Genomic DNA, 10,456 nt, shown 5'->3' with positions numbered 1-10,456 from the left:
TTTTGGTTGTTGTTGTCTTTGTTGTTGTTTTTTCATAATGGTAACTATGCTCCTGTGGACGTGTGAGTGAGTGAATATGGCTTCATGCCGCTTTTAACAATATTCCAACAATATCACGGCAGGATGGCGCCAGTAATGTGCCTCACATAGTGTACCCATGTGAGAAATCGAACCCTTGTCCTCGGCGCGACGAGCCACCTTAACACTTTAACCACTAGCCCACCCCAATGCCATTTCAGATATACATTTCAACAGTTGCTCTCAACTGGAGCTTGTCCACCAGCATTGGTCACAAACAAGTCTGCCTGTAACATGTAAAATGTGTGCGTATGTTTAACACTTTATTTAGGCTTAAGACAAGACAGACAGCCAGCACTAAATGCAGAAAACAATTAACAAATTAAAAATACATAACAAAGCATAAATATCAACAATGTCAAAAGTAAATGATATCAGTATTACTACAGTGCAAACTTCAGTGAAGAAACATTAATGTCTGAGCACCGACTACGCAGGTATCTGTTTTTCCTGGTCTTAGACCGGAAGTGACGTAGTTGACTGGCGTAGTCCTCGTGTAGCATGGGAGTGTAGGTGTTTGGTTGACACTGTCGCTGAAAGGAGAACAAGTGATTTCGTAAATAACAATGCTTCTGCAACTGTTTGTAATTCAGGTGAAATAAACTTTACTGATATATCAATAGGTTTCCAAAATACCCCATGACAAAACAAAAAATGAGAAAACTTGTTTATGAGTTGACTCCTCGTTCCAGGTGAAGTCAACGTGGGACTCGAGTTTAATGACAATGGTCTTAGACCGGAAGTGACGTAGTTGACACGACAGTAACTATGATTGTCGCTTTGCAAAATGTGAACGCACCTGATGTTCTCCAAAGAATGCCTTGTACCCGCCATCCAATAAGTACAGTTCCGGGTAGAAGAGGAACGGGTAGCGGTCGCTGTTCAATTTCCGGTCTAAACTCCGCAGATGACGCAATCTGGGGTTTGAAAAAGATTTGCTCAGATGAGGAACATGTCGGTATGAACTGTGTGTCACAGCGCAAAACTGTTTCAATGCCAAGGTTAGGTAGAAATATGGGACATGCTATATTACCTTAGTAGTTCCGGTATATCAAATATAATAGCGTTTAGAAAGAGACCAGAGACATGTACACAAGGACGACTTACAGTTTGGGTGCTCTCTCTGAGGAGAATTCACAGTGGAAGATCAGGATGTTCCGTTGAGTCGACTCCTTCTCTCGTAGGCTGGTGACTAATTCCGAGATTTGAACCTCGTTGTGGAGATTGATAGCGCCCTGTAAGAATGACGATCTCAGGGATAACAAGATGGACACAATGTCCTCTGGACGTTATTTGGATATTTATGATCTTTACAGTCGACATATTACAGCATAAGAGTGTAAAAATGTCAAAAACTAACTTGTATTTACCTCTATATGGCCACCCTCATATTCATATGGGTAACGACAATCGATGATCTGGTACCCGGAAATGACGTCATCATATTTCCCTGTCAGTAGTTGACTGACTGTGCGAGGAGACACTGACTTGAGATCCTTGTGTCGGCCTGTGATGGTCGGGAGTCCGTGACACTGTGGAGAAGAAATAATGACTTTATTACACAATCAAATGTGACCAACAGAAATAAATGAGCGTCAGATCTCGTGAACCATTTCAGAGTGACCCAGTTCAGTAAAGATTCTGATTTTCATACGAAGATTATTACCTTTGAGCCATCGCCAATCAGATTGATTTCCGTTTCCATTTTATCCACAGCTGATTTCATGGAGTCGGGGGATTCCAAAAAGTATTGCTCTTCACGACACATGACGTCATCACATCTATATCTCTTAGCAGCGGGGCTTTCATCCTCATCACGTGGCCGTTTTGGTGAGAATAAAGATTTTCTGACTGAACTGAAGTCTGTGATTGTTCCATTCGACAGAAAACATTTGAGTGGGGATCCCTGAAAATAAAGAAGGCGAAAACGTTCATAATTAGAATAGATTTCGTTTCATTTTTGTTGAAGGTAGCAAATATTCCCGCCATAATTCCCGCCAGGACCAGAAAATCCAGTGATTGCTCACATGAGGAACGATATAGTCGGGTTAAGATAACGCTCAGTCCATCATGACACCGACAGATCACAGATCCCTGTAATCGCCTCTAGAGTCAAGCATGGGTTCCAGGAGTCTAATTTAACCCTCAGAGTACTCAGAATCCTATGTTAGGAATTACTGTGATGCTTTCTCAATGTACATTGTTGGCTTTGTTCTTGGTAAACATAAGGATGTGTATTGTGTGTTTACACATATCTACCAACTCTAAATAATGTTTTCTTGGTCTGTGGAAATGGCAACACAGTTTCGACGTTTACCTCACTATCACTTCCTTGAGATTCGAAACCGCTGTCACGTGAGTCATCGTCATCATCGAAAGTGAGGCTGCGAGGCAAGACGCCAGCATCTTCAGGAATAGAAAGACGACCAGACGTCACGTCATCAGGACTATCAAGGGAAAGTGTGTTCATCAGGGACATTGCAGATGGAGTCATTTTAAACTGAAACCAGATATTGACATTATTATAAATAGAGTCCAAATTTACATGATGCCATTCAAAAAGTAGGGCATATTGGATTTACAAAATTGAAAAAATGCTAAGGAATCAAGGGAAATGGGACAATTTAGTCTGTTTCTTTGGAAATAATTGATCTGTATCAATATATTTATTACTTTTCCTCATATACAGTGTCCTGAATTGTGATATGCTCACAAAATGGAATATTCCCTACATTTTGAATGGTATCTTAAGAGATGATATTGTGCAACAATGTACGCGGGACTACAAACAATAACAGGTGGTTCACATCTGAATCTTTGATAGGTGTTGATGGAAGTAACCATGATTCTGGATGTAGATAAACCATTACAACGTCTTGTAAGCTGAATCCTTACCCGTGGTGTCTATGTCTTCCTGTTTTACACAGTGTTCGGTTTCTTGTAGTGACTGCCCTGTGTGTTCTACAACAGTATCTACTTAATGATGCCCTCTACAGTATCCAAACTGTATACATACCTACACACCATCAATGGCCTGATTACAAACACAAACTAATTAACATCTACTGCATACTACCGTTAAAACATCAGTCTAATGACGGTACAATGAATCAAACACCCTCTGTAACACTGAAACAACAAATCCCGACTAAAACGGAGCAATTATAGGAAGCTCGCACCTTGTGAGTTACCAGCGCTCTAGCTTGGGGAAGAACGATGATGGCTTGTGTGTCCAGTGTTTCTACGCGGGGATGAGGGGAGATTATCCCCCGAGTGATAATCCAGGCGGGGCATCAAATACACCGATAATGGAAGTTGAAGTAAATGCACGAAGGATATAGTAGATAATTAGCAGAAATTAGGTACACACGTTGAAACAATAGGACGTCTCGTTGGGTTGTTTGTGTTGGAAGACAGTGGTGGTGTTGGATAAGACAGAGGGAAGGCACAAGGGACAATGCTTGTTAAACGTTCCATGGACTGGGGCAGAGTACGAGTCCTTCAGCAGTAATAACATCAATTGAAGAGAATTACTGCGTTCGTTTACCATTAAATTGTAGCATTAGAAAAAAATATTGTTTCACATAATAATATATAGAACAAATAGGACATGGTGCATGGTGGCTTCACTGATATATATCCTATATTTCAGTACTGACAAAGTCACGGGTCTATAGTACAGTCCACTATTAATACAATATAAAACTTCATGGAACATACACATGCTTTACATACCCAGCGTATTTATTGATTTTTATTTCATATATCCAGTCATTCCTGCAAGACAGGGCACAATTTTTAAATATTGATATATCCTTGTAATAATATGACGGGATATACTTTTCTCTATGTGATAAACGTAATGGACAAACAACTGGTATTCATCCTCCTTCAGTTCTAAGTTACAAGTTGCAAATTCTTTCATCCCGGTTGATGTATGTATAACGGCCAGTTGCAACGAAACAAACATAGGGTGAGCTACGGATACGAGCCAACGCTACGAGCTAATTGTCTAAGCGAAGTGTATTACTTAAGTCTTCTGTATTGAAATGAATTTTGAAAAGCTTGTAACAAAAGCACTTACGTGATGATGATATAGATTCGGTCCACATGACAGCACATAGGTGTCGTTCTATCTTTGTGTCAGTGCCATGGTAAAATTGCATCGTGAGTTAACTATTTTATTACATCAAACATTACCAAAACCGACTTTAGAGAGCTGTAGTCTCAGCCCTGTAATCCAGTTTTTCCATTACTGCCATGTATGATCTTCGTGTTATGACATATTTGGGGTTTTCTGAAGCCATATCTAATTCTTAACAAGTATTTGACAACATTGATGGAAGAGTAAACTTTCCAGATTCGCCATAAACCATAACACTGGTCGTATTTAATTTTATTCCAAGACATTTCTTGTATGTACATACAAGTGTACTTCATTTATCAAGTCGGTGTTTTGTATGCTCCATACTTCCGAGCACTGCTCTTATATTCACATCAAATAATAGGTCTGGAGCGAGAGTTCGCTATTTCATTTATGAACACTGAGAACATTTTCCATTTTAAAAAATCACATTGAATATTAATTCAAAATATGGCATCAAGATATCTGCTGAACTTTTAAAGAATTCATGGAGGGTATTGTCTGTTCCCGGAGCTTTATTACATATTAGGTGGTGAATAGTATCAAGAATTCCATCTCTGCTTATAGGTGAAGCTAGAGACTCCTTGATAAACAGCATGTCTGGAACTGTTCCAATATTTGACATCAATATTATTTGTTGTACGCTGACCACTTTAGCTTTTACGTTCTAACTGGAATTGTTTGGGATCATGAACACTATTCGCTAAGAGATTTCGTCTACCTTATAAACACACCTGTAGCGTTACAATTGTGTCTTGCAATATGATTCTCGCGACTATTCTCAGTGGTTTTACTGTTTGTCTGAAATGGTTTAGGGATCTACACCTCTCCTTTTTTTCAAAAGACCCCACTCGGCATCAAACCATTAAAAAGTATTTCCTTTCCTGGCATTATGTCGTATTTCCCCACTTTGTTTTATTTCCATATTTGAAGCAGCTAGACATACGGAGTCTGCTAAGTAGTTTACGAACTTGTCAATATCAATCATTGCTGAGTCAACTGATCTATCAAGTAGCTCCTGGATGGAGTTGAAAAAATGTCTCTAAATGTTTGTTGTTTGTTGGTATCCAAAACAAACCCGAAAGATTTGGCATTATCTTCTTGTCCAGCAAATGTTTATGAAGCGCACGCCATATTAATGTAACTGTGAGGTGTGGGGATTCAGAGCGAGACTAACAATGTCAGACAGAGATGACGAAGCTAGAATGCAGACAACAATGCTAGTGCCATTAACACACAGAAAGGTAAAGTCCCCAGCATTTGCTTCCCTACCACACCTCCCATCCAGAATGTGGATATTCAGAACTGAGCATAAACCTGGAAGACATTTCCCCAAATCACTAACGCAATTATCAATGGAGAATCGTTCAAGACTGAATGAATCAACTATGAAGTCCCACATGGAATCACTATGCTTCTCTGTGTACTCCATTATGTCATCTTCTACAAAATCACATTTATTTCCTGTTCTAGCATTAACATCACCGACACTACTGCAGAAACTTAGCCATGTTCTATCAGGTTTAACAAGTTGTCTTGGAAGACAGAGATACCATTTTCACAATGGGCACTCATCTTGTCATATCAAGTTGAACCCTCTGGATGGATGTAGGCATATGTGTAGTGTGAAACATGATCATATCCCAATAAGTTTTTATCAAGTAAAATGAAAACAGCTTTTCTGAAACATTGCACCATTAACAAGTACCAAAATCCACCAGAGTACCTGCTCCATGTGGACTATGTACATCCTAACTATATATTAGGTAGTCTTGAAGGTATTTTATTAGTCTATATTAACACACCAAGTTTCACACCATCAATGTCGGAAGAAGGTATACAATTACAGAAGTCAATATCTGTAAGTTTCTGATAAAACCCGGAAATGTTCCAGAATATGACGGTAATCATCAGCACTCTGTTCCTAGGGGTCACAGGTATCATGATGAAGAGTCTGACAGTCACTGCATGGCAACATGTAGCCCTGACCCCACCCTTATTGTGAGTTTCCCCGGTCAGAAGTGTGAGTGCTGGATCTGAGCTGGCGTCTGGATCGCTCATCTTGACTCTGGTCTGCCTGTCTCTTCTCAGACTGAGACCGTAGGTTCTCCTTGATCCCCATGTAGTAGCATCGTGTGTCGGAGTCTTCTTTGTCTCTGCAATTCCTTTCTTTGAAAGTTTGTCAAGTCATTGGCAATTTATATTCCTTTCTCTTTCAGGGCGCGTCTCAGCTTCACTGTCCGCCATTTGTCTTCCAAATGACAACACGTCTTATCACTGGCCTTGTTTTATTTGAAGATTTCTTGGAGATTTCTCAATGTCCCTGGCAACGAGAGAGCGCAGGTCTTTGGATTTCCTGACATCATTCAGAATACCCATACCTTTGACCTATTTTCTCTATAGATTTCGTTCTCACTCTATGCAATATTGCACATGGCCATATAGTTGCTCCTATTTCTTTGCTCCTGGTCCTCTTCACGGTCCTCGATATCACCAATATGTGTGTCGAGCTTACCAGTTTTATTAATCAATTCACCCATGTCCTGTTTCATTATCAGGCGTTCTACAATATTAAGTTTACCTTTCAAATCTGTAATATCGGATTTAATAGATTTTATGCCCACTTGGACGGAATACTGTAAACCGGAAATATTCTGTGTATATTTTGCGAATTTTGCGTTTCTCTTCCACAGAGTCTATCTCTCCACACAATCTCTTTTCTGACTCTGCAATCTGTCGTGACATCGCTGTCTTCATTTCCTCTAGGTCCCGAGAGATTGTTCCACATCTCCAGCTTAGTGGCTCATTAAGGGTGCACCTATTACACTCGACAAGGTACATACTTTAAGTGATGCATGTTTTCACCGTGTAGATACTGACGCCACATCTTCAGGAAGATCACAGATTTCACCTTGTAGCCATAAAGAGACTGGTGGGAATCAAGTTGAGTTCAAACTCCGTCATCCAAAATACTAAGAGTAATCCTGTGCATATCACAAAACTCAATAGCGTGCCACACAGTAGCTTTCTTAATCACTTTTAGGCTCTTGGGAGGCACGAAAGTTCAAATCCTGGCTCTCCACAGGTCGACAGAGATACACATCGTACTGTATGAACACGGTTAGCGGATGGAACCAATTGAAAAGGTGCTCTTAGAAGAAGCGGAGAGAAATGTTCCAACTTGCCATCAAAAGTTGTGACCAGGATCCGCAGTAACCTCATGGAACCGAATTCTTTGAGACATTGTGATGATTCACAGTTCATTCTATCGACCTGAACGAATACATGATAACCTCAATGCCACATTCTTGTGTTCTTTCTTAGATATTATTTAATATATCATTGCGAATTTTCCACTTTGGTTCAGTGTGTTATCGTATATTATTAATAGGAAATATCGCAGATAGGTATAACTAGGAAAAGGAATGATGTTCGATGTGAAAATAGTATCAGCGATCGATAATATTCTACAGTACATAAACCTCTGTGATAGAATAAAAACATTTACTGACAATACACAAAGTTTATTGGCTTTTCTAAATAATGTTCAGGAAGCTGTTTTCTTAAAAAATCCTTGTTTATCATGTCACCATTCACTAGTCATGTGAAACTGATTCAGTCCTTTCAGACATCAGATGATAGATCAGTACGTCGTTAACAATCATCGATCTCTGTGATCTCTATCAATATCCAGTCCCACACAGCAGACACACGTGCACATACACGAGAGCGATACTGTATAGGTGGAACGTCATTTACTGCGACAGCAAACAGGATTCACCCACTCCCTTGCCTTAAATACACCAAAGAAAAATCCAAAAACATACGGAATCTCTATTGTAGGGGAATCGTTGTGGAAGCCAGTGATTAAAGCGTTCGCACCTCACACCGACATTCCCCACACGAGTACAATCTGCGACGCCCATTTCTAGTGTCCTCTGCCATGGTAGTAATCTCACAGGGTGGACGTGTCCTGCCACATCAGTCACAAACACAAGCAAGACATTTGTAAACCTTAAAACCATAGTGGCAAAAGAAGTGGGTGGATATATTTTGACTTTATTTTGGATTTATGCCACAGACAACCAGCACTATATGCAGAAAACAATCAACAAATTAAAGATACATACTGGAAGTACTCGTACACTGTATTGCTACTTTTGTTTTTTGCTGATTTATTTTAAAAGAATTGAACCTCTTTGATACAAAGAAGGACAAAACCTCTTTGGTAAAGACATATTCTGACCCAGTTATCACCAGATACTTATATTGCGGAACAGGGTATAATAATCACAAATGGTATTTGTTTTATTGAATATGCAAATAATATTTATAACAAAAAAAATCCCAAGCTGCATTAAATCCCATATTCTCTTCCCACAGTGGTTACTTGTCATATTTTCCTACGTAACCTCTGTTCTAATACGTCCCTTTCATGGTGCGAGTGTTCAAGACTCGTGATTGGAGGCAATCAGATTTAGTACTGCAATCAGCGACCTTGTTTCAAAAGTGATCGTTCGAAAGATCTCGGTAATTTCCGGATACATCGTGAAAACTGGAACCTCTTCCCGAGCGCGATACTCAAATGTTTATTCTAGACGGAAATCAGTCAGTTCATTTTTGTCTCTCCACATTGCTTGCATTGTCGATGTAACACGTGTTCTGATTGGACAGACGAAAAAGGGAAATAAATCTGCTGCCATTTTTCCCGCTAGGGGATTTTATGAGAACCACGAAATATGGCCGTATTAGAACAGAGGTTCGTAGGAAGATATGACAAGTAACCTTCGTGGGAGGAGAATGTAAATCTGAAAGCATACACGCAAAAATGAATTTTCGCAAACTGAATATTCGCGTAACCCAGCTGTCATACCCAAGGGGAATTTTAAGTGAATTTGATGAAAATGTTTCAGAATGACCTAAAATGGGCAGACTGAAATATTCCCAGAGATGTGAAATATACGTCCATTGTTAAAGACTAAAGTTAATTAGTTACCTACAAATACAATAGTATTGTTTTGCGACTCGGAGCGATTTATGATAACGTTTCCTAAAATTGGTGGAAGCGCTCGTGCAATTACCGCAACGAGTCCGAAAGATCGCCAGGAAAAAACCGTTTGGCTCAAATGCGGACCGATGAATTGCAATGTAACACGAAAACCAATGCGCATAACACACTAGTACTCAATGAAACGCTGATCTTAATTAAAACATCATACCAAGTCTGTTAGGTTATACACGTGAGTGTATTTGAATCCCTCACCGTCAATCGCATGCTTTTAATTTAAAAATTCACATTAGACAGCACAATTCTGTTAGCGAAGTTCTTAGTACTTTCAGTATGACCATACATTTCTCTTGATTTTTAAAATAATAACTTAAAGGCATTATGTAAGGGATTATTTTGATCAAAGCACTGACTGATTTGTCGTATTTTCGCACATAGCAGGCATGGAGTAGGGGACGAGTCGTCTTGGAGCTTGCGGAAAGGGGCGAGTGGAGACAAATGTTACAGGTGCCATCTCCAAAACGAGGCTCAAATCTCGGAATCAGTCACCAGCCTGCGAGAGAGGGAGTCGAATCAACGGAACATCTTATTTTCCACTGTGGATTCACCTCAGAGAGAGCACCCAAACTTAAGTTGTCTGTGTGTACATATCTCTAGTCTCTGTAAATAAAGTTGGTTATACTGGAACTATACTAAGATATTATAGCATGTCCCATATTTTAACCGAACCTCGGCATTGGAACGATGCACAGGCCACACCGACATATTTCTCAGCTGATGTAATCTTTGTTACACCCAGATTACGCCATCTGCGGAGTTTCGACGGGAAGCTGAACTGAGTACACTGTGATTAAAGCGTTCACACCTCACACCGAAGATCTGGATTTCATCCCCCAAACGAGTACAATCTGCGACGCCCATTTCTAGTGTCCTCCGCCATTATAGTAATCTCACAAGGTGGACGTGTCCTGCCACATCCGTCACAAACACAAGCGAAAGCAAGACATTTGTAAAATTTCAAAAATATAGTGATAGAAGAAGTGGGTGGATATATTTTGACTTTATTTTGGATTTATGCCACAGAAAACCAGCACTATATGCAGAAAACAATCAACAAATTAAAGATACATAACAGTGTAGAAATATCAACAATATCATCGTGATCGTTTAGTGATGTCAGCCTTATAAGTGTGAAAACGTCAGTGCTGAAACATCAATTTGTGAGC

The 10,456-nt window shown here is 39.7% G+C and overlaps 1 protein-coding gene across 1 annotated transcript in view; it reads left to right on the top strand.

Annotated features, from left to right (window-relative positions):
- The window catches only part of LOC137266039 (transmembrane protein 127-like), a 117,391-nt gene that overhangs the window by 1,613 nt on the left and 105,322 nt on the right, over positions 1 to 10,456 (top strand). The window lies entirely within an intron of this gene.

Source organism: Haliotis asinina, chromosome 15 (genome assembly GCF_037392515.1).
Source record: "Haliotis asinina isolate JCU_RB_2024 chromosome 15, JCU_Hal_asi_v2, whole genome shotgun sequence".
Classification (NCBI taxonomy): domain Eukaryota; kingdom Metazoa; phylum Mollusca; class Gastropoda; order Lepetellida; family Haliotidae; genus Haliotis; species Haliotis asinina.
Note: the sequence above shows the minus strand (reverse complement) of the source record. Positions and strands in the feature narration are given on the sequence as shown.